The sequence below is a fragment of the Sus scrofa genome, chromosome 4 (assembly GCF_000003025.6).
Source record: "Sus scrofa isolate TJ Tabasco breed Duroc chromosome 4, Sscrofa11.1, whole genome shotgun sequence".
In the NCBI taxonomy this organism is placed as follows: domain Eukaryota; kingdom Metazoa; phylum Chordata; class Mammalia; order Artiodactyla; family Suidae; genus Sus; species Sus scrofa.
This window is the reverse complement of record NC_010446.5, coordinates 19,789,894-19,813,682: the sequence shown is the minus strand read 5'-3', so window position 1 is coordinate 19,813,682 and position 23,789 is coordinate 19,789,894. Positions and strand designations below refer to the sequence as shown.

The following is a 23,789-nucleotide window of genomic DNA, read 5'->3' as shown; positions in this document are numbered from 1 at the left end:
GCGTTGCTGTGAGCTGTGGTTTAGGTTGCAGTCACAGCTCAGATCTGGCATTGCTGTGGCTCTGGTGTAGGCCAGCAGCAACACTTCCAATTGGACCCCTAGCGTGGGAACCTCCATGTGCTGCTAGTGTGGCCCTAATAGGACAAAACACCAAAAATAAAAATGAAATAAACAAGAATCACTGAAATAAAAAGAAATTTAATAGAAAGGAGTGTGAACACTTGTGGTGTGGGGGTACAAAATGAATTCATTCTCCTTTTTAAAAAAAAAGTGGAAAAAAATAAAACGAGAAATATCCTCTCTAAAATGGGAATTCTTTGGAGGTCAGTTACGCAGGTAATTGAATCAGTTGAAACAATTCTGCTGGATGGTACCTGTCCAAAATAATCATTATTTCAGTAAAATGGTTGATAGGAATATTTTAAATAAAACAGTAAAATTATTACTTCTGCCTCTAAGTTTTTAGGAATAGGCAGCCTGTGATGTATAGATAGAAATCTGTATGCAACCAGCGTTTCTTCTGAAGCTAAAGGATCTGACCTCAGAAGAGACTATGAAGCCAAACCTATTGAGATTTTATCATCATTTGATACTTGCACTTCAAAACTCAAAATCCCTTGGGGAGGAAAACTTCAAACATATCATTTTTATTTTAGAAACTATGATAAACTTTTTTATGCAGAATAATCAGTAAATTGAGAGTGCTAGTTATAATCAAATAATATTTGTCAAATATCCTAGCTTAATTAAAAGCTAGAATATTCGTATCAAACATTATACTCTTAATAGTAATCATAGCATTGAAGTTTCAGCGAGTAAAATGCTTTGATTATTCTGAAACTGCTTAGAATCTTAGCATGTCCCAGTATTATCATTATGAACCTTAATAGGTATGATAAGAGAAATTTCAGTATAAAGTAAGGAAGATTTTCTCACAGAGAGAGCCCTTCCAAGACAGGATGGGTAATGCGGGGATATTGTGGATTCCCTTTGCAGGGAGATTCAAAGAAAGGCTGCAGGATTGCTTGCCTGGAAGTTTGCAAAACAGATGTTAACAGAGGATGAGGAGCCCCAGAATTAATGTTAGCCAAGGGTAATTGCATTTGTTTCCTAGGGCTGCCATGACAAAGCACCACCAATGGGGTAACTTCGACAATAGAAATTTATTTTGTCCAGTCCCAGATCAAGGTGTTCTCAGAGTTGATGTCTTCCGTGGCCTCTCACTTTGGCTTGTAGATGGCCATCTTCTCCCTGCGTCTTCCCATATTTTTCTCATTGTGTAGGTCCTAGTCGCCTTTCATAAGGACACTGGTTGTATTGAATTAGAGCTCACTCTAATGACTTCATGTATTCTTAAATAGCCCTTTAAGGACCCTTTTTCCACATAAGTCACATTCTAAAGCATTGGGGGTGGGGATTTTGATGTATGAGTTGGGGGATGCACAGTTCAGTCCCAGTCACTGGTTTTGCAAATGAATCCCTTGGAACCCTGGCTAAAGATTCAGAATTCCTTAGCTCCACTACTGAAGATTAATTCACTAGGTCAAGGGAATTGCATTTTTAACAAGTGTCTAATAATTAGGGCTCATTTTCTCGCAAGTGAAATAATATGTATCTCAAGCTGGTTCAATCAGAATAGAGAATTTCATGGCTTACATAACTGAACATTTCAAGAATAAGGTTTCAGGGCTACCTTGATCGAGAGTCTAAATGATGGTATAGTATGAACGATGCTACAGCAGCCTGACTTCTCGTTCTACATTTCTTCCATCCATATTTTCAGTGTTCCCTCCACTTCTCAGTCCCCTTTTGGTTGGAAAATGGCTTGACCCAGCCCTTATGTCTTCAGAGGTTCATATTTAGTAGAGTTGAGGGTCAATCTGGTTAACTTCTTACCTGTAAAGTGGCAAAATGAATGTGGATTGACAAAACTTGATCCTAAGAGGAAAAATAGAGTAAGGGATAAAAATGGGTAAATTTCTGTGCTAAGTGGGTAAAGTTGTCAAGTGACCTAATCCAAAAGATATGAAGTAAATAGTTATACCAAACATAATGCAAAATTTACTTTGGTAATAGGTTACTAATACTGACAGAGTTGACTTCAGGGTTATTACATTAGCCTCTACACAAGTGCACCATATTTATATTCACATTAACTACATTTATTATCACCATTATAGAGGCAGGGAAACTGAGTCTCCCTGGCGGGCTATCACTTGCCCAAGGTGGCAGAGTGAGTCAAGGAGGCAGAGCTGAGTTTCATGTCTCAGCACTTTGATTTTCAAGTTCATGCCTCTAAAGTCAAGTTTCGCTGCTTCATTAACATGCTAGCTATCGGCATTAACACTTTTTTTTCCTAAAATTAATTAATTTTTTTCCTTGTAAATTGCTTTGCCCTCCAAGTTTTACTGAGATGTCATTGCCAGGACTGTGTAAGTTGAGGGCATACAGCATAATGACTTATATTGCAAAATGATTACCCCCATGAGTTTTATCATCCATCAGCTCATCTAGATACAAAAAAAAAAAATATTTTTCTTTGTTATGAGAACTTTTAAGATTGATTATCTTAGGAACTTTCAAAGATACCACCCAGCAGTGTGAACTAGAGTCATCATGTTGACATTACATTCCAGATTAACTCTCTTTAGCAGAGCTGCACGACCAAAAATTTCAAAAGTTCTGATATGACAGTCATGTTGGGGATAAAAGGAAAACCTATTCTTTATCATAATTTTCTACACATACTAGAAAGACCACTTGTCTGACTTTCGCTTGCAAGGTTGTCTTCCAAATTCAATATATATGATGGTCATTTTATCTCACGGCCAAGGGCCACAGGAAGCTTCACAAGGTAAAGATTTCTTAATTCAGTTCAATGTCGGCAAAAGTGGGGGAAAAAGAGTCCGAAAATGTTTCTTTATTGCCTACTGAAGCTCTGAGTCTCACTTGATGACTAGGTCACTTGACAGCCTTACCGGCTTGCAGACTGAAAAGCATAACCCGTATTCCAAAATCAGCATTCAGTGTGTGCTGTCCTTATTCAGCTAAATACATTTATTTCACCACTGGACTGGAGCAAAGGTGTTGGTAGGTCTTTCCCTGGAATTTGGGCAAGATGACTTTGTCCTTTTGCTGAGAAAATGCATATAAATGCCTGAGCCAGTTTAGTGGTCTTTACCAAAAATAGCTTGGCCTTTTGACTCACCCAGGCTGCCAGTAAACTGCTTTTTTTTCCCCCTCTCCACAGATATGCTAAATCTAGTAACATCACGTCAGTGCATTCCGAATTGGAGGCAGCACTGAATTTGTTTTAGTTTGGGAATCCTTGTTATTGGTTCATAGGTTGTATCAGAGAACACTGGGGCAGGAAGAGTCTGGCAGATACTCCATATTCGGCCAGCTTCCTAGATTGATAGATAAGGAAACAGAAGCCCAGAAAAGTTAAGTGACCTACACAAGCACACATTGCTGGTAAGTGGCTGACCCAAAATAACTCTGGGCTGCTGATGCATGAAGCAACCTGTTTTCTGCCAGAATCTCCACAGGTGGAGATGTGCCTGGCTGGGATGTGCTGGGTCCCCCACAAAAGTAATGCAGGAGAGTTTTGCAAAGGGAGGTCTTGGCCACCCCCGTTATTTACAGAATTTTCATTTGCCATGTGCTGTTTGAGCAGGAAGGAATTTAGGAATCAAACAATACAAAACCTAGGGAAGCAAGTAGATATTTTGATGCTTAAACTTGGCCAGAGGTGGCATTCTCCAGGAGAAGCTAATTCCCATTAGCAAGCTGCTCTGAGACCTTTCATGGTACCTGAGTCATTTCTGTGGCTAAGGTGTCTTAGGCCTCATACCTCCCAAGGTGGCCCCCGTCCACTGCTTTGTGCAAAGAAAGGATCGCAGCAGTCTGCCCTTCACCCAGCCATCCAACCCTCTCTGTTTCTCCTGTGCTTTTATAGTCAGGCAAAGCTTTCATTTTTCATACAGACCTTTTCTTTTCTCTCTTGGATCTTTCTGTCATCTGCTCAGTTTGGGACAGGTTTTTGTCGTGTTTTGTTTTTAACTGGGAAGGACATAAATTATTTCTATTTTAATTCAATTTGATAGACCTGTTGTCTTTTACTTCCAGGAGATCTGCGTAAGGTATAATTATGGAAATGCGTCGTAAGCAGATTTCTAGACTCTAAAAATTAATATAGTTCATTGTCTAGTCCTTTTTCTTCTACCCTTTCTAATATGTTTGGGGCAATTTGAAGGAGAAAAAACATGATGTAGACGAGTAAAAGATGACATTTTTGGAGGCATAAAAGAGGTATATTTTTAAAAGAGTCTCTGCATCTGATATATGAGATTGTGCTCACTTATCACCAAAAAATCCCTTGAGAAAATCAAAGCAATACCTGTCTAAGGGGCAATTTCTTTTCCAACCTCAACACAATCAAATTATTTATCAAGCATTTACTTTTAAGTGACATTTTTCCAGTAAGCTTAGGAATATAAACACTCTAATACCTTCCATACAGTTTTTTTCTACATTGAAATTTGCAATGAATTTTTAAAAACAAGATGAATGCATTCAAAACAATTAAAGTGCAAAACAAGAGTACACATTTGATGTTAATTACTCTCTACTGCACCTGGTAATAAAATGCCCAGTTGGAATTGCTCTTGCCTCTTCTGGCAGGGTGACATCTTTAACCAAAATAAACTATTATTAGTAATTATTGAAGGCACTGCAGTGGGAACAAATACTTATTAGGCACCGTATTATGCGACGTGCTTCCATCCTAATGATGCTGTGAATTAGATAGTAGGGTCTTCATTTTCAGATGAAAAAACAGACTCGAAGTATTTATGCTTCCAATGCCATAGCAGGGTCATGTTGACCCAGCTCTGAGTGATTCTGAGCTGTCTCTCTACTCACCATCTTGTAAAGAAATCTCTTTGTACGCTGTGCTTTTGCCGTAGTCCTTTTTCCTTTGTTGGTCATGCTTTATAACTGGCGAGTGTTTGGGTGTCTTCTGCCTCATGGAAACTCTCAAGTGTTAATGGATTGCGTTTCATGGTTTGTAAAGTTATATACAGTAAACTAAAGCACAGACAGGTGTGGCTTCTCAGCAGAGAGGTATTAAGGAAACTTTTTAGATGGCGATAAAATAGAGGTGTTGGTGTTGAGTGAAAAAACAACCTGTTCTATTTCATGTAATAAAATCCGTTCATCACAAACTACCAAAGCAGCAGCACTGAGGACTAGTACTGCAGTGTTCAGTAGACTAGCTATCAAGAACTGAATTCCAGGTATGCGTTTATCAATTATACACTAAGTACAAGTCAATAACCACATTATTTTCAACTACAAAATAAAAATTACATTCTTCCCGCCACATCACAAGGTTGATGTAAAGATAAAAGGAGGAGGAGCCAGAAAAGGAAATTGAGGAAAAATATCCCTCAAGAAGGGAGAAAAAAGTTCCCCGGCTAGGGGTCGAGTTGGAGCTGCGGCTGCTGGCCTACACCACAGCCAGGTCCGAACTGCGTCTGTGACCTACACCGCAGCTCAGGACAATGCCAGATCCTTAACCCACTGCGTGGGGCCCGGGACTGAACCCACATCCTCATGGATACCAGACATGTTCATTATCACTAGCCACAATGGAAACTCCTCATGTGCTATTTCTTATTGGTCAGTTTTAAATATTTTTATAGTTTATAATAAACAATATACTGAGTAGCAACAAGTAAGTAAAATCTTATGATTGCAGTTTCCTTTGACTGTTTCTCATTTCTTGCCTTCTGTTGGATTTTTTTTTTTTTTTTTTATCTTTTTGCCTTTGCCTTTTCTAGGGCCACTCCCGCGGCACACGGAGGTTCCCAGGCTAGGGGTCTAATCGGAGCTGTAGCCGCCGGCCTACGCCAGAGCCACAGCAACACCAGATCCAAGCCGCGTCTGTGACCTACACCACAGCTCACGGCAACGCCGGGTCCTTAACCCACTGAGCAAGGGCAGGGATTGAACCCACAACCTCATGGTTCCTAGTTGGATTCGTTAACCACTGCGCCATGACGGGAACTCCTTCTGTTGGATTTTAAAGTTTTTTTCCTCTGCTATTTTGCTTCATAAACATTCTATATCTTATTTTTAATGATTACTTTAAATTTTTTAACCTGTATATTTCTAGCCTCCTCTAGAAAAATACAAGGATTTAAGAACACATTAGTCATTTCTTATGCTGAATGAGTGACATTGGCCTCCAAAATGTCACCATTAAGTAATGTATTGTCTTTTGAGTTGGTGTGTGTATGTGTGCATGTGTGCACAATTTAAGGCTGAATCTAACTTAGGAAGCCTGCATCATTGTGATGATGGGCAGGACCCTGCTCTTCCTGAAAACCCTGAGCCTGAGTGAATATAGGAGAGTAAAGAGCTTCAGGGGTACAAGCGTCCTGGGGGAGAATCAGAGCTACTTCAGTTAGAATGTATAGGATGTGTTAAGGATGAGGCTGAGGATTTTGATAACTGAACTTGAAATTATAGTATCATAGTAGAAAGTTTGGACAGGAGAGGTGTGGGAAATTAAGAGAGAGAAAGCCAAACTCTTAGGAGAGCGTAGTAAAGGAAATAAAAACAAAAGGCTGGTATTTGGGCTGGTGATCAAGCAAATGGTGTCCTGAAGCAAGGTAGGTTAGATTTTCCCTAGAGCCTAAACCCCAATAATGCCCTTATAGATTGGAGAAGAGAGAGGGAGGGGGAGGGAAAGGGTCTTTCTAAGGATTTAGGTACTGCCTTGTCAGAAAGCTCTGCTCTGGCCTTACCTAAACTGTGGGGCATGGAGGTGGGAGACTGTGGTGATCCCAAGCAATGGCAAGTGCCATGCAGTGACACAGCATCAAGAGTGATGCGGCAACTACAGCAGGCTTATAAACAGATGCTCAACAACACTTGCTACTAATTAGAACAAGTGCTAGCTGATGAGTAAGACTTGTAAGACTCACTGATTCTTTGAATTCTTCTAACCCTAACCCTAGTTCTCTATTCCACTTTTACCAAGAACCAGCCAACTGTAGTTCTTTCAGTAAGAACGATTATTGAATATTACATTTAGTGCGTTTACAAATTAAAAGTAGCAAGGGGAGATAACCACTTACAGTTTTTAAAAATAGAAACTTAGAATCACTCCAAGTCCTCTTGATCTTAATATTCATAATTTACAGTTTATGACACTAAAACCTGATCATTTGGGTTTTGACAGAGGTAAAGATCAAATCCATACTGAATCTGCTAATCACTTTTATTCTAAAGTTCTATTACTCTGTTTTACAAAGCAAATATCATTAAATAATGAAACTAGTCATATTTATGGGCAGCTTGGGGAAAATATGTCTAGTTAATTTATAGTCCCACTTCATAAATATCAATATTCACTTATATATTTGATGTTATGGAATGAGTATACATGTGTATACTTTTTAGTATATGTATTCATAAAATTTTAGTACTTTTTATTACGTATGTGATATTTAAATTGATAAATTTTATTACTTTCATAGGAAGATCTTTAAAATATATTAATAAAACAGCACTAGCCTGCTATTTCTTTAAACAGTTATATTAAAATAATACAACTTAAATATCTCCTGGTGAAATTTCTAAAATAATTTGGTTATTCAAAGATATGTTTCATAGTACTAGGAGAAACTTTTTAAAGTTTAAATTCTGTGAGTGAATAAATTACTCTTCCATTAAGATATTAAATACTATTTATACTCAAAAAGAATTGAGCAGCTGCTATCTGTAGGGGCTTACATTCATCTGCTAAACATATTTCACCATGCATTTAATGGATTAGAATAAATAGGATCATGTGGACCAAATTTTCTGGATGATGGCATTTTATTTACAATGCTTAAATGCTCTATTCCAATGACAAAGGCCCTCAAGTCTCCAGTTCTTATCTGGATAATTATATTGCTTCACATAAAGGAATCCCGTTGAAAGGGTGGGTTTAAGTTACCGGACTAGCTAGAAAAGGAATCAGATAGTATTGGGGAAAGCTTTGTTGCAATAGTTGCCCAAAAGGTACTACCTGGCTAGTATAGGAAAGTAAAACCAGAAATAGATTGATGGTTTTAGATTAGGGAGAGAGAGGAGACTGAGAAACTGGAAACTATAATGATGTTGAAGAAAATATTTGGTTGAATTAGAGAACAATAAGAAGTTGTAGTCAGAAAGGGAATTCAAAGAATGGGATTTGAGTCAGCTCTGAGAAATTAAGTCTCATGGGGATGGGAATCCAGATGAGTGGCATAAATCACGGAGGACAGCTGTGAACTTCATCTCAAAGCCCTAGGCTTTGAAATCCTCTAAACCTGTCTTTAATCCCCTACTCTTTCACTTAGTAACTAGATAACTCTGGACAAGTTAGGGTAGGAAGTTTCTTTACATAATCCTATTTGATTTAATTTTTTCTTCATTGACTTAGTTTCATTGAATTTATACTTTGCAAAAAGAAATACTCTGGCTGAATACTATAACTAGTTTTAGGGACTGAAATGTATAGGTAAGTATTTAGGAAAAACTTTGTATGACCGGTTACAATAGAAAGAAATAGTCTAAGTCTTTACCAGATTGTGTTTTTCAACTACTTTTTGTAAATCGTCTAAGTCAAATGATTTTAAGAGTATGCTTGAGAATAAAGCAGTGTTTCATTGTGACTTGAAGATTCAATGTCAGGAACCACATAAATGGAAATAATGTGCAGAATAAATTACACTCTATATCAGGTTCTAGTTCATTTGTTTTAAGGCTCCTCTGAAATACTTGGTTGGGTCTCAAATGGCGCAATTGTTTCCAAAAAGTAAGAAGTATTTCTCTTTTTGATAGAGTCTTAAAAGGTGAATACTTTCTGATATCATTGCCACAAAATGATTTCAGCTTAAAGAGAATGAGTCTGTGATTGGCATCCCTGGGCATAGAATGAATTAACCAGATACTATTTTTAATAGGAGGATTCTTGGAAAGCAATGTGAAACCATTTAGAGGGATTGCATTTTTATCTTCTCTATTCCTATCTGATCTTGGTTGTGCCACTTAACCCATATCCTTATCTCTAAATTTGGAATAATAATCCCAAGCAAGTTCCCCAGATTCTCTACCTCTTCACATCTTGGCAACATAAAAAAAAAAAAAAATTGTAATTTACCTAGCGCACCAAGGCAAATGGATGAAGCCAGGGGATACTAACTTGGGGTTTCCCAACCATGATAAGCTGTCCAGCCTCCTTGAATGGATCAATATCTTAGCACATTATAGCTAGTAGGACCATATAATTTATCATGTAGATGTGGGGCCTTCAGAGAATGAAATTGGATACATCAATAACAACACTGGGATTGGTACACTAGGCAGAAACTGATATTTTACTCTGCAACAGAGCATATGTTCCACCAAACTATAACCCATTCACTGCAAGCAGCATACTTTTTAGGGACGTTTTAGACTCAAAGGATACATGATATATTAAGCACTCAAAAGTGGTCAGCTGTTGTTATTCACAGGAAAGCTAATTGTGGAGAACTGTTTTGACCCCTAGGGAAGTAGTTTCCTCCAAATGAGGTAATAGTTCAGCAAAGATGCCCACCACCTATTCTAGCTGCTCCAACTATAGCATCAAGGAAACAGCAAAAAACGATGATCTAGGAATCCTCTATCACCCTTTCTCGTATCACAGACTCTAGTTGCTTCAATTTCAGTCTTCTCCCTGTTCCCTTGCAGCTGCTGAAAATGACCCTTGAGGGAATCCCAAGAATGTGTAGCAATCTTTCTGAGATAGATGTTGTATCCTGAGTATACCCCCAGTATTCTATTCATTCTCACGCTACTTGGCCCAGGTCTCACTCTTGAATTCCATGCTGATATTCCCAATTATCTTTCGAGTGTATACATCAAAATTTCCAATCTGTTATTTACACTCCACGTATCCATAGTGAACTCTTGATATCCATTCACACCAGCCAAATTTTTCCCTAGTCTATGTTTCTAACTTGTGTGTGGTGCCATTAGGTCCCAAATTACTCACCTGGGAGTAATCTTAGCTTCCTCTCTCTCGTATACCCTTCTTGCTCAACACAAAGCCAGCCCATAGAGTTCCCGTTGTGGTGCAGCAGAAACAAATCTGACTAGTATTCATGAGGATGCAGAATACTGAATACTGTGGCCTCACTCAGTGGGTTAAGGATCCAGCATTGCCATAAGCTGTGGTGTAGGTCACAGATGCAGCTCAAATCTGGCATTGCTGCGGCTGTGATGTAGGCCAGCACCTGCAGCTCCAATTCGACCCCTAGCCTGGGAACTTCCACATACTATGGGTGTGGCAGTTAAAAAAAAAGAAAAAAGAAAAAGAAAGAAAGAAGGAAAGAAGGAAGGAAGGAAGGAAAGAAAGGAAGGAAGGAAAGAAAGAAAGAAAGAAAGAAAGAAAGAAAGAAAGAAAGAAAGAAAGAAAGAAAGAAAGAAAGAAAGAAAGAAAGAAAGAAAAGCAAGCAAGCCCATTAATTCTTTCTCCATAATAGCTTTCAAGTGGGCATGTCCTGTATATTCTTATTGCCTGGATTTTGACTATCATATCTCACTTCTTTACTGAAAATAATCTTATTTGTCGGTCTTCACTTGATCTTAGCCAAAAGGCTGAGAAGCGACTGTTGTTGGTCTTTATATCACTAGTACCAGCACCTTTCTTTCTTTTTTTTTTTTCCAGCACCTTTATTTATCATTCTAACATGCAGGTGTGAGCACACTTTTTCCATGCTCAAAATCCTTCAATTTTATTTGCTAACTAATGAAATTTAAATAATTTTCATCACACAGAAATATCCTTGGGATCAGGTCTTTAAGTGTTAAGCCGAATTTTGCTCAATCCTTTTTGCATTATATTGCCTCTAGATACTTGTTGTGTACCATGTCAAATCTTTTCAATCTTCACCTCTTATTTAAGTCATGGTCATGTTATCATGACCAGTTCTCTGTGGAACTTGACTAGCTTCACTCAGGTATATTTCAAAATGCCTCACTTTATTCTCAAGCCACATAGTTCTTCCTTCCCTAGGGAATGTCTATCATCAAAGCATAGGCTCTCTGAAGAAGCCTCTTACTATTATACTTGGATAGTTTAATAGTAGAGGATGTTTACACATATAGAGCCACCTTGATGTGTGGATAACAGAAACCTGGACCAATGGTTTAGAGACATATTTTATAAATCTCTGCTTTATAATGATTTGAGCACCTGTACTGATGGCCAACCCAGTAATTCATATTTATATATTTTCTCTTCCTTTTTACTCCCTCTTTCTATAATTTTTGATCCATGAGATTCTTTCCAAATAAATGGAAGCCTTTGACTGAGGCTCTGATTTCAAAGAAATATGAAAAACTGTAATTACTAGAAGCATTTGTATAAAACAGACTCCTGTGATGGAATTTAGAGCTAGATGACTCATGGGTCAGAAAGAACTAAAACTCTTAATACTTGTATTACTCTTTAGCATGCAGTAGTAGCATCATAATTATTAAGGTTGTCATATATAGACTATGATGAGGTATGGGTAGGAGGAAAGTTGGTCTACATAGTAGCTTTTGATCCGTATGGGCTCTCAATCATAAAGATTCCATTTCATACTGTATTGTATTCTTCTGTGTATCTGGGATTTGTAGGCATGAAGTAGCCAGAAATATAAATGCCCTTCTATTTATACATTTAGGTATGTAATCCAGAGTCAGAATAGGAGAACTAAAGTGTACTGTCTCATTAAGGGATATTTTGGTGTTGGTTCATTATAGCGATAATAGTTTAAAAGGACTCTTGTCACACCATAGATGCAGCCGTGAACATTCATAAATGAGATTGGTTGGAAAAATCCTCCCACTAAGCAGAGTTGTGAGCAAAACACTTGATTTGCTCACTTTTTATAGAGAGAACAGGCTTGTGTATGGATATGTATGGATTCATGGCTATTAGGACATAGCTTGCCTATTTTTTAAGAACTTGGAATGGAATAAAAACAAGGGCAAAAGGGAAGTCTGAAGAAGATCCATATAGATGAATCTATGGTCATAGACACAAACAACAAGGAAAGGGTGGATCAGAGAGGAAACAATAATTAATTGGAGAGGCTGACAGCCAGCCTCACTTTCTGCCAGCCCGATGCTGGCACAATGGGCTCCTGAATTGAGGGGCCATGGGAGCAGAGATAGAGTCTATATGCATGGATCCAGTAGCAGGGGATGCCTCTTTTCAATACTGCTGTGACTAAATACCCAATCTTTAAAACCAAAGAACTTGTAATGGGACCTTCCATCAGTGAAACCAGTCACTTGCTTGCTGATTGATTACATCAAACCTCTTCTACCCTAGAAGGAGATATGATTATTATTTTTACTGGACTTATTTATGTAAGTATATGGGTTTGCCTCTTCTGTCTTCCAGCACCACAGTTAAAGACTAACAGAATGCTTGAAAAACCATCATAATCTTAGGATCTTCTTGACTTCTATATATCCAGTCATCAAGAAGTGACTAACCTAATAGAATAGTGGAAATGCTTATTAAACATTCCAGTAATGTGCCAGTTCTGTAATATCACCCTTAGGCTTTCAGCACTATCTTCAGAATAGAGTAAATATATTGAGCCAATGATCAAGGATGCTTCTGGATCCCCAACAGATAGAATACATGAATCCAGGAAGCAAGAGATTTGTATAAAATCAGGCACTCTTATCATCATTCTTCAAGACCCACCTGTAAAGTTTGTGCTCAAACTCTGCTGGACTTGAGGTTCTATTTTCCTTAAATGTTTACCTCCAAAGGAAAAGGGAAGAATTACATTCTGTATAAATCTAAGATTATTATTTAGTCACTTTGGGTTCTTCATGCTGGTGAACTAGTAAGCAAGGACATGACTATAGCACTGGTATGGGTAATTGATCATGATTTCCAGAAGGGGCTAGGGTTGCTGCTATACAAAGGAGGTAAGTTGAGTATATTTATAAGCCAGAGAACTTTCTTGGAGTTCTGAACCCACTGAAAAGGATGAATGGACAAATATAACCACCATGACCTGACAAGGGCATGAATCCCAGGCCCTCAAGATTGAAGGTCTAAGCCATATCACTAGGCAAGCAACCTTAACCACTAGGAAAGACCCCTAGACCAGCCATAGTGTGTGCCAAGGATAAGAAAATTTTAGATTAATAGTGTATTATTTTTCTAAGGCTGCTATAACAAGATATCATAGTGGCTTAAATAACAGAAATTTATTTCTCATAGTTTTGGAAGCCGAGAAGCCCAAGATTAAGGTATCGGCCCATGTGGTTCTTGCTGAGAGCTCTCCTCTTGGCTCACAGGTGGCCTCCTCCTCACTGTGTACTCAAATGGTCTTTCCTTGGTCCAGATGTTGAGGATGGGGTAGAGGGCAAGCTCTCTTCCAATAAGGACACCAACCCTACTGGATTAAGGTCTACCCTGTGACTTCACTTAACCTTGATTTGTAAAGGCTTATCTCCAGAGAGAGTCCCGTTGGGGACTAGGGTTTCAACATATAAATTGGGGGGGGGGACACACAAATATTTAGCCCATAATAGATCGTGTGGGAGTGAAAAAATGAATTAAAATTATGTGCCTCAGGCCCCATTATAGAAGCAGGAACTGGAGCTAGTTCCACTAGCCTACTTTTAATAACTGACTACTATTTCGAAGGGCACTCTATGATGGATCAGGCTAATGGAAGGCCAAAGAGGACCTGAGTAGTGCAAGAGGTGGATGGTACTAGAAGAGGATGGTTTTGGGTGTCTCATGTGCAACTTCAAATCCTCTTAGAGCAGTTGTGAGACACATTTCATAAGTCTCCATCCCTCAGGCCCAAGCAACAAGTTGCTAGTATCTGTGGCCTGTTAGACAATGCAAACTTGAACTGGCTTATCTTCCTTTTCTATTTCACTTTCTCTTGTATATCACTTTTGCTTTGGGGGTTCACTTTCGAAATAGAGTATCTTCACTCAAGAATTTGTCTCAGAAACTGTTTCAGGGGAAACTTTTGCTGAGACGTCTACTTTAAACAGTATTCCCGATATGATTACAGCATTTAGCAGGGGATCGACACATGACGTGGACCCAATAAATATTTATGTAATGAATACTGGTCTCTGGACAGGCTGTGCTCTTTTTGGATCTTTGGCTTTGTCTGGATCTTTTCTCAGGGATTTCTTCTCATCTAAGCACCTCAACAAGATTTATCACCTGTAAAACTCCTGCTCATTTTTCAAATCTTAACTCATTTGAAACTCTACAGTATAAACTCCCTGAGTTCCTATAGGAAATATAATGCAATTTGTTCACCAAACAATTTGATTTCTGCAAATACGGAAAGAGTGCATTCCCCACTCAGCATTGCATGTAGGTAGGACCATGTGACTGAGTTCTCGCCAGGGAAATGTGAGCAGAAGTGATAAAAGTGGTTTACAACTCTGGCCACAAAAACTTAATGCACGCTTTTCCATTCTCTGTTTTCATCTATGCAGTGGTAAGTCAAGGATCAAAGATGGCAAAACTATACGTTGGAAGCAACTTGTTCCTGGTTTATCACTTAGGAGAGCGTTGCCTAGAACTATCACCAAACCACATTAAACTTTACTTGAGTGGAAAGTGTTCAGCCCCTGAGGTGTTAGTCTTTATTTCTTCTTCAGTATAGCCTACCACACCATAACTAATAGATTCCAGACAAACATAAATTATTCCTCTATGTTCCCACTGGACTCTGATATATCTTATTAAATAAGTAAATATCAATTCTAATAGTCTCATTTCATTTCCACCCATTTGACTTTCACCTTTTTGGATTCTCTAATGCTGGTACTATATTACAGTTTCTGATTGGATGGATGGGTGGAGAATGACATACAGTTTATTCTGTAGGTTTTAGGAGAAAATTTTTGGAAATTATTGGGAGATATATTTTGATTGACTAGGACAAAAAAGTTTCTAAAACTTTTAGCCTTGAAACAGTGGGCTAAAAGAACTACTTCTAGAGGTGATGAGAAATTTATCATTTAGAGGCTTAGTTGGCCTGGAATATAAAGACCAGTTGTCCAAACTGTTCAACTTACTATGCTAGTAAATTAATTGAGTCCAGGGAAGTCAAAGGACTTGCCCAAACAGACCTGGAAGTGAAATTGAATCTCTTATGTCTCACACCAGTACTTCATTACATCAAAGTTCAGAGAATCTAAGCAACCAGAACATCAAACATGCACTAGATCTGAGTTCAAATCCTAACAATTTAATAATTTTGTGTTTTTAGTTTAATCACTAATCTGACTCAGAGAAGTTTTTTCATTTATAAAAGTGGGATATGATGTCTTTATAAATTTTCACAAAATTGTGTTAAATACTGAGCCTGGTCAAAGGTTTCAGTTATTATCATATTTATCATAACTTTAGTAGCTCCAAAATATTTCTAATTCAAGTCTCTTATTTACCTTTTACTGGTATGTTACTAAGTAAATTTCAGCTACACAAGTCAGAGTTTGGGGGTAGCTAAATTGCGAACTTGAATCTTATGGAAAAATGTAGTTCAAGATCCAAACAAATGAATTCCAAGTGATTTATGGTACACAATAATTTTTACTCAAACTGGGAACTCTCTGGCAAGATATTTTTATAATAAATGTGACTCCAATAAATTGCAAGCAGTACATGGAAGAGGTATGGGAAATAACTAATGTGGGAACTCACTGTGGAGGCTGGAAAGTCCCAGAATACCATTCCCTTTCTCAGCTTAGTTCCCATATTACTCTGAATGTATTCTTCATTTACAATTCCCATGAAAATGAGTAATTTAGTTAATGTAATACTATAGGGTCAGGGAAGGGCTGACTTGACTGAATCATTATCAAAAGAGTAATTTTCTTGCCGTTGAGATTCAGCTTGTGCTTAAGTTTTGGGTCTCTGATAACTCCAAGGTTTGCATTTGTTCAGGGAAATGTTCCTAGAGAATAGCCAGTAGGATGATCACCCCAGGAACCTGGCTGCTTATTAACACTGGTGCATGTCTCATGTGAGGCATTAAGACAGGTGTGTGGAGGGTGATCTAGACCCTGACACACCTAGGTAATGAATCCTTGCTGTGGCTGTGGTGTAGGCTGCAGCTGCAGCTCCAATTCCACCCCTAGTCCGGGAACTTCCATACGCTGTGCATGTGGCCATAAAAATAAAAATAAATAAATAAAAAGTTACTTCAACCTTCTGAGATTCAGTTTACTCATGTGTAAAACAGGGATGATGATATGCGCCCCCATCGAACTGTTATGATTAAATATCCAGCGCATAATAAGTACTCAGTAACAACTCCTTTGTTCCATCCTCCATTCCCTCCTTCCTTCCTTCTTTCCTTTTTCCTTCCCTCTTTCCTTCCTTTCTAATTAAGCAAAAGTGAAAAGAGATATCCTCAATTAGTAAATCTAATTAGCAAATTCATTGAGCACTGACTTGGAATTCCTGAATACAAACACAGACACTATTCTAGTTTCCTTCTTTAGGGCAGTGCCTTTCATTCCATGATATATCTCCTGCCAGCATTCACTCATAAAACTCACCTTTGAGATTCATGTCAGTAAAACCCTACATACATAGGAAGGTAAGGCAGGGAGGAAGGGACTACTGGCTCAGAACCTTCTATGCAAATCCCTTCCCCTTAAGAATAGATTTTGTGGGAAGTGAGGATAAAGCCTAGAGAAGTCATAGATTCAGGGGGCACAGCCCAAATGGGGATCTGGCTTTTATTTCCTGCTCTATTCCTTTGGGAAGCAGGGTAAATCACCTTTGATCTGCTTATCTGTGGATTAAGGATTAAACTCACTTCATAAGACTGTGCTTTGGCTCTTGATAGTTGTAAAGCTGTTTAACATCTTACTCAAAAGTGAAGCAAGGAAAGCTTAGCTTTTTACTGCTGTCTTTATTAAAGTTAATAATAAAAACTAACCCTAGGGCATATAGTCTATGCTAGGGAGTTATCAAATTGTTGCAACGTTGTGATATAGGCATAGTATCATTCTTCCTTTTACAAATGAAGGAATTGAGACATAAAAAGTCTCAGTAACATATCCCAAGATGCATTATTGCTATGGAGTGATAGAGTCAGAATCTGAACCCAGAATATAGGTCTCCAGAGACTAAGCTTAACTGTTATGCTCTGCTGCTGAGTTTGGAAAGGGGTTTTGCCAATCTTAATTAAAAGGCAACGTATCTCAAGAAAATGTGTTGCAATTTGGAGAAATTTTTATTGCATAGTGTACCTCTACTAAAGTCTTGGCATGGCATAGTATAGACGTTTCCAATTATTTCTCAAAATGTTGGCCTTATAGAAAGAAAACACTTCTCTTCATTTTATAGCTACATTATTTGTCTTCTTCCTATATAAACACTATAGAAGGGATGTTTTCTACATGAGATGTGAGAACACAGAGGTGTGTGCAGAGCAATCCATTGAAGTACAAAAAGTAATACTAGAAGAGCTATTTATTTTATCTCATTCATCTAAATGTTCCATTGTTAGTGTCTTTTAATAAATAATGCATTATTCATTATTACAGTAGTTCTATGTTATATATAAATTAATATTGTACTTATATTGGAGTTGAATCTTCAAAAATTTTTCCAATAAAGAGGAATATTACAAGTTAGGATACCCTAGAACTTAGAAAATTAACCTTTAATGCTTTATTGCAATAAATCAATTTATACTTTCATAGGATCCTCTAAGCTATCTTCTAAAGAACCACTGCGTTTATAAGCAATATCAAAGATACCAATATTTCTGAGGGGTTCACAATAATACAAAATTTTGAGATTTCTAGCTTAAAATCTTATGCATAATGAACTCTCAAAGAATGGTTTAGGAAGTAAGGTAGGAGAAATATGAAGGAAGGAAAGAAGGAAGGGAGAAAGGAAGGAAAGAGAAAGGGAAGGAGGAAGGAAGAAGAGAAGGAAAGAAGAAAGGGAACGATGACTTCCTTTTTACGCTGCATTTTATCTTTAAGATCACAGGTTTTGTTAACAGTCTTGATCTTTTCCCCATAGCTAGGAAACTCCCATAATAAGAAACACAGACTATCCTTGGGTTCATTCCATCTTAAACTGAACAAATCTGGAGTTTGCTGAGAGATGAGGGAAGCCCTTGCACACTACTGAGGATCTGGCACTTAGCAAACACTCAACAGATTTCTACTTAGTGAATAAAAGTATATCTTATGTTTGGTGGCTGCTAACTACATAATGGGCACTGTTACAAGCTTTGCACATATTATTTCCTTTGGATCTCACAATTTCATTACGAATCAGGTTCTATTAACCTCTTTTTACAGATGAGGAAATGGAGACCAGAGAGAGTATGTTACTTGCTCAAGGTCACATAGCTAGTGGCAGGTGCAAGATTCACACCCACATCATCTGGCTTCCAAACCCTTGCTCTGAAATTACTAACTTACTACACAGGAACTCTCCCATCCCTTCTCTCTTTCACATTTTAAACTTCTCTCCCCTTTAAGGATACCTTTGATTTTCTTTTTCTTTTTCTTTTTTTTTATTTTCCCACTGTACAGCAAGGGGGTCAGGTTATCCTTACATGTATACATTGCAATTACAGTTTTTCCCCCACCCTTTCTTCTGTTGCAACATGAGTATCTAGACATTGTTCTCAATGCTATTCAGCGGGATCTCCTTGTAAATCTATTCTAGGTTGTGTCTGATAAGCCCAAGCTCCCGATCCCTCCCACTCCCTCCCCCTCCCATCAGGCAACCACAAGTCTCTTCTCCAAGTCCATGATTTTCTTTTCTGAGGAGATGTTCATTTGTGCTGGATATTAGATTCCAGTTATAAGTGATATCATATGGTATTTGCCTTTGTCTTTCTGGCTCATTTCACTCAGTATGAGATTCTCTAGTTCCATCCATGTTGCTGCAAACGGCATTATGTCATCCTTTTTTATGGCTGAGTAGTATTCCATTGTGTATATATACCACTTCTTCCGAATCCAATCATCTGTCGATGGACATTTGGATTGTTTCCATGTCTTGGCTATTGTGAATAGTGCTGCAATGAACATGCGGGTGCAAGTGTCTCTTTTAAGTAGAGCTTTGTCCGGATAGATGCCCAAGAGTGGGATTGCAGGGTCATATGGAAGTTCTATGTATAGATTTCTAAGGTATCTCCAAACTGTTCTCCATAGTGGCTGTAGCAGTTTACATTCCCACCAGCAGTGCAGGAGGGTTCCCTTTTCTCCACAGCCCCTCCAGCACTTGTTATTTGTGGATTTATTAATGATGGCCATTCTGACTGGTGTGAGGTGGTATCTCATGGTAGTTTTGATTTGCATTTCTCTTATAATCAGCGATGTTGAACATTTTTTCATGTGTTTGTTGGCCATCTGTATATCTTCTTTGGAGAAATGTCTATTCAGGTCTTTTGCCCATTTTTCCATTGATTGATTGGCTTTTTTGCTGTTGAGTTGTATAAGTTGCTTATATACTCTAGAGATAAAGCCCTTGATTTTCATTTAATATACTTATCCTGGATTGTGCCAAGTGGGGACGAGGGATAATGCCATGGGAGAATTCCTGGAATTCTATGGAAAAATCAGTTAAAACCAATACCAGAGGTATAATGAGAGACATTATCATGATAACCCACATCTTGTGCTGGTTTCACACTTCAGTTTTAAAAGTACTCCTACATATAATACTTTTATATTTAACACTTCCAGGATATTTTCCCATTTCTGACAAGAAAAGAAATTTTGATGGAAGGTTTAGCCACAATCACAAAGCTAGGGCATGAAGATGGGTCATCTGATATTTGGTCCTAGGCCCTTTAAATAATTGATCCACCTGACATTCTTTGACAATGGACAATTTAGGGAGATAATTGCACTCAAAACTATAAAAATAACAACTCCTTTGCATGAGTAGAGAGTCAGGTTAGCAAGTAGGTTCCGTACTAGCTTGGACTTGGTGGCAGTAAACGGATGTGTTGAGAAGGATTCTGAGACTGAAATTCAGCTCTGTGGAAATGGGTGCAGCTATTGACTGGTTATGTCTTTCACATGAAATTCAGCTCTGTGACAGTGAGTGCAGTGACTGGCTGGTTATGTCTTTCACAGGCATAGGTGCAGTGATTCACGGAAAACTTAACAGCATATTCACTGAACCTCTTATTGAGATTTATGTTTAGAATTTGTTCTCTTACTTATTGCTTCCTCCAGAGAGAGTTACCCCTTTGGTGATCCTACAATACTACTGTCATACTTCTGTGATTTTGTGTTAATAATTATGTAAATATCTAATGATATTTTTCTCATTCTCACTCTTGAAATCAGAGACCTCATGTATCTGGGTATTTCTTCAGCCGGACACAAATTCTGGCAGAGAGGAGAACTCAACAAATAGTCACTGAACAATTTGTGGCTAGAAATAGCCTTGGAGATGAGCATTATTAGCTATCTGTTTGAGAAGGCTGAGGAGTCTATGAAAGCCACCTTGAGTGGATATAGAGTTAAGGGGCGGGCTTTTTTTCTGTACTCTTATTCTTATGATGTAAATTATGTACTTTAAGACCATTGGGACTTTTCAAAGCCATTAGTATTCTAGCAGAGGACAAAAGATTTCTGAAGTTGCTCCCTCTAACTGACCTACTGTACTTTGTTTGAAATTAAACTGCCTGTGTTTCGTGCAAACTTCATCAGTTTCTCATAGACATGAAAACAAATTGTTTCCACCAAGCCGTCTTGCTAGGAGACCTTTACTAAAATTGTCCTGAAGAAGAAATTATTCTTTACCCCTGGGGTCACTTGGTAGCTAAAACCGACTTCTTCTTTTTCTTTTAATCTGTTCTACTTCATTGCCTCCTTTTTTGTGTGTTCTTGAAGGTATTGCCGTATTTACGTTGATGGTTTCTGAACTAATTGAATACAGCAGTGAGTTCTTTCTTCCTTGACTCTTTTGGATGTTTCTGCTGCCCCAAGGGAAAGGGTCCCCACCAGAGAGCTTGACTTTGAGATACTTACTTATTTGAAACTACTTTAAAAGTTATTGTTATTTATGAGGCTGTTAAAAGTTTGAACATTTGGCTGGACCAGAGAATGGCTGAACTGATACCAGCCTTGGCTTGTGGTGGTAGTATTCCTAATTTATGGATAGGGGATATAGTTTCTGAAAACAAAAAGATGGATATATCTTTTATCTTGTGTGCATTGTGATCAAGGGGTCCTGATATGATTTTAAAAAACAAAACTACGGAATTACCTGCATATGAAGTTAAGGAGCACAAGCTATTTATAGTGCAAATCAGATAGAAACATTACCAAGGAGAAGGAAGTATTGTCTGAGAGCTGAATCCTTACTTCTGACACAGAGATGACTTATTTCTGACCCCATAGTTACCAAATATTTTCTGATTCTTTAGTACATTTACGTATGTGTATATATACACACCCACAGAAAAGGAAAATTTTCCATAACTGGTCATAAGAATATATGTTCTGTTACTCTCTTTCCTCCATCCTCATCCTCATTTACCTAATCCTTACCCATTTTATGAAATACTCTGAAAAACATTTTCATCAAGATAAGGATTTTACTGGTCATTCTTTAAAATTCTAAGATTCCCACTACCTTATCCTTCTGCACACTGACCAGTACCCAACAACTCTCCAAGTTCAGGATTTTCCAAGCATCTATGTTTAGTATGCAACATGTGTAATGAATCATAGTGTCCACCTGTGAGTGTCATAAACAGATGGTATAAATATGCTCACATAATGTGACTCAAAACACATCTCCAGTTTTAGCTGGAGTTCAAACAATATTCACAGTTCCAAGAAACCTGTGGCTTGCAACTTCCGGGTCAGTGGGAGGAGAATCCCGGAAAAGTGAAAGTGGGTTCCCTGTTGCCTGTCAGGGCAGTGCTGCCAGGGCAGTGCCACGGAGATGGTCAAGGGGGGGAGGAGTGGCAGGAGAGCCTGTTTTCTGTTTGCTCTTGAAGTCATTCATTTTAAGGACTCCCAAGAAGTTGGTTTTTGAATCCTATGGGAATAGGTGGCTTCACACATGCTCCTCCCCTTCCTGGAAGGTCTTTTCCCTCCTTTCCACCCCCTCCTGTTTTTTTTCCCTGTTTGTTTCTATTCTCACTCATCAGGTCTCAGCTTCAAAGTTTCTTCCTTGGTGGGGTGGGGGTGGGGATGGGGTGGGCAGGTCTTCCCAGCCTGCAGACTAGCACAGATGACACACGGGAGAGGGATCCTCTAGGGCAGGGATTGTGCAGCCTTGTACATCGATGAGTGCCTGACTTTGGGCACAGACAGTGGTTGTCGTTTAATACGCAGTGTTTATTCGAAGGTCTAACTCAAGAAACAAAGAATTAATAAAGGTAAGCAGCACAGTTAAAATTTCAGTATGATGCTATCTGGCTTTTTAGAGAGTGATAAGGATTGACTTTTGAAAAAAAAGAAAAAAGAAGAATAAAAGAAAAAGAAGGATGGAAGGGAAAAAGGAAACATTCATCATTGATTCTGTGAGGTTTCCTTCATTCCTCAGTTTGTCTCTCTCGCAATATCGATATCAAGTATCCTATCCTCTTTGAAGCCCTGTCGGACTCCCTAGACAGGCAGTAGATTTCTCTACTATGATCACACAGTGCTCATCCATAGCCTGGCTTCTTTATCTCCTCCTTTTATCCTGCCCACTAGGTCACTAGCTACATAAGGTTGTGAACTGGATCTCTGGTTCTTCTGCCTCACTCTACCTTTCCTAGGATTTAGCATGTTGCTTAGCATAGGGTAAGCAGTCACCTTTGCTGAAATGATGAAAACATTGGTGCCAAAAGTAGAACATCTATTCATTTAAGCAACATTCAATAAATAAGTACTGAGAATCCAACTGTTTAACAGGTACTGTTTTCGGTGCTTGGAGTATATCAACAACAAAAATTCCCTGTTCAAATAAACATTCTAGAAGTTTTTAACTTTTCCAAAAACTAGAGTAATGGTTTCCAAGTTTGTTTTATAACTGTGTTTACATAAGAAGTGCACACAGATACCTAGTACAAGTTGGTAAATACTAGGAATTAAATTCTAAGGTTGTAATTAAAAGTTAAGCTCAATAGTATCTCTTCAGTTATGGATGAGTGAAGTTATTGCCAATAAAGGCCATACAAAAAGGTAACTAAGTTAGCAAATAATTTGTTTACCAGTGTCACCATGGACACAAATATCAGTGTAATGAAGATTCTTTTTTTCTTTTTTATTATAAGCATCCCCAAATGGCCTGAAAGTTAAAAGGCTAGCAACCTTGAATCAGTTCCAAAAACTGCACTTAATTAAATGTCATTTTTTAAAAAGTTCCTTGTCCTTTTTAAGAAAATAATCCCCTATTAATATGTTTAAATCAAATTCACCTAGAAATAGATTTTTGTATGTTTGTTTTAAGCTAGAATCATTAAAAATGCACAAGAATTTCATGCTGGCCAGTTTGTATTGTTTCTAATGATGCTACTTTAGTTGAAGAGTGTTTAAACAACCAGGACTTGCTCATTATCAGTCATTTTGACATTGTGGATGATATATGGTACATAGCAATTCATGTCAATTACTATCCACCAACTTACTTCATTTCTGAGTCAGTAAGCAAAACTTTTAGGAGGCAATCTTCGGTGTTAATTGGAAAAAATCAAGAAATGTCTGATGGAATAGAT

The 23,789-nt window shown here is 38.1% G+C and overlaps 1 protein-coding gene across 14 annotated transcripts in view; it reads left to right on the top strand.

Annotated features, from left to right (window-relative positions):
• The window catches only part of COLEC10 (collectin subfamily member 10), a 450,751-nt gene that overhangs the window by 330,058 nt on the left and 96,904 nt on the right, over positions 1 to 23,789 (top strand). Inside the window, exon 1 of one of the 14 annotated variants that reach the window (XM_021090575.1) lies at positions 2,247 to 3,474. The exons of the other annotated variants lie outside the window; for them this stretch is intronic. The gene's annotated coding sequence lies outside the window, so the exon portion shown is untranslated. Of the gene's footprint in view, positions 1 to 2,246; positions 3,475 to 23,789 lie in introns of those variants that run through there. 14 annotated transcript variants of the gene reach the window in all.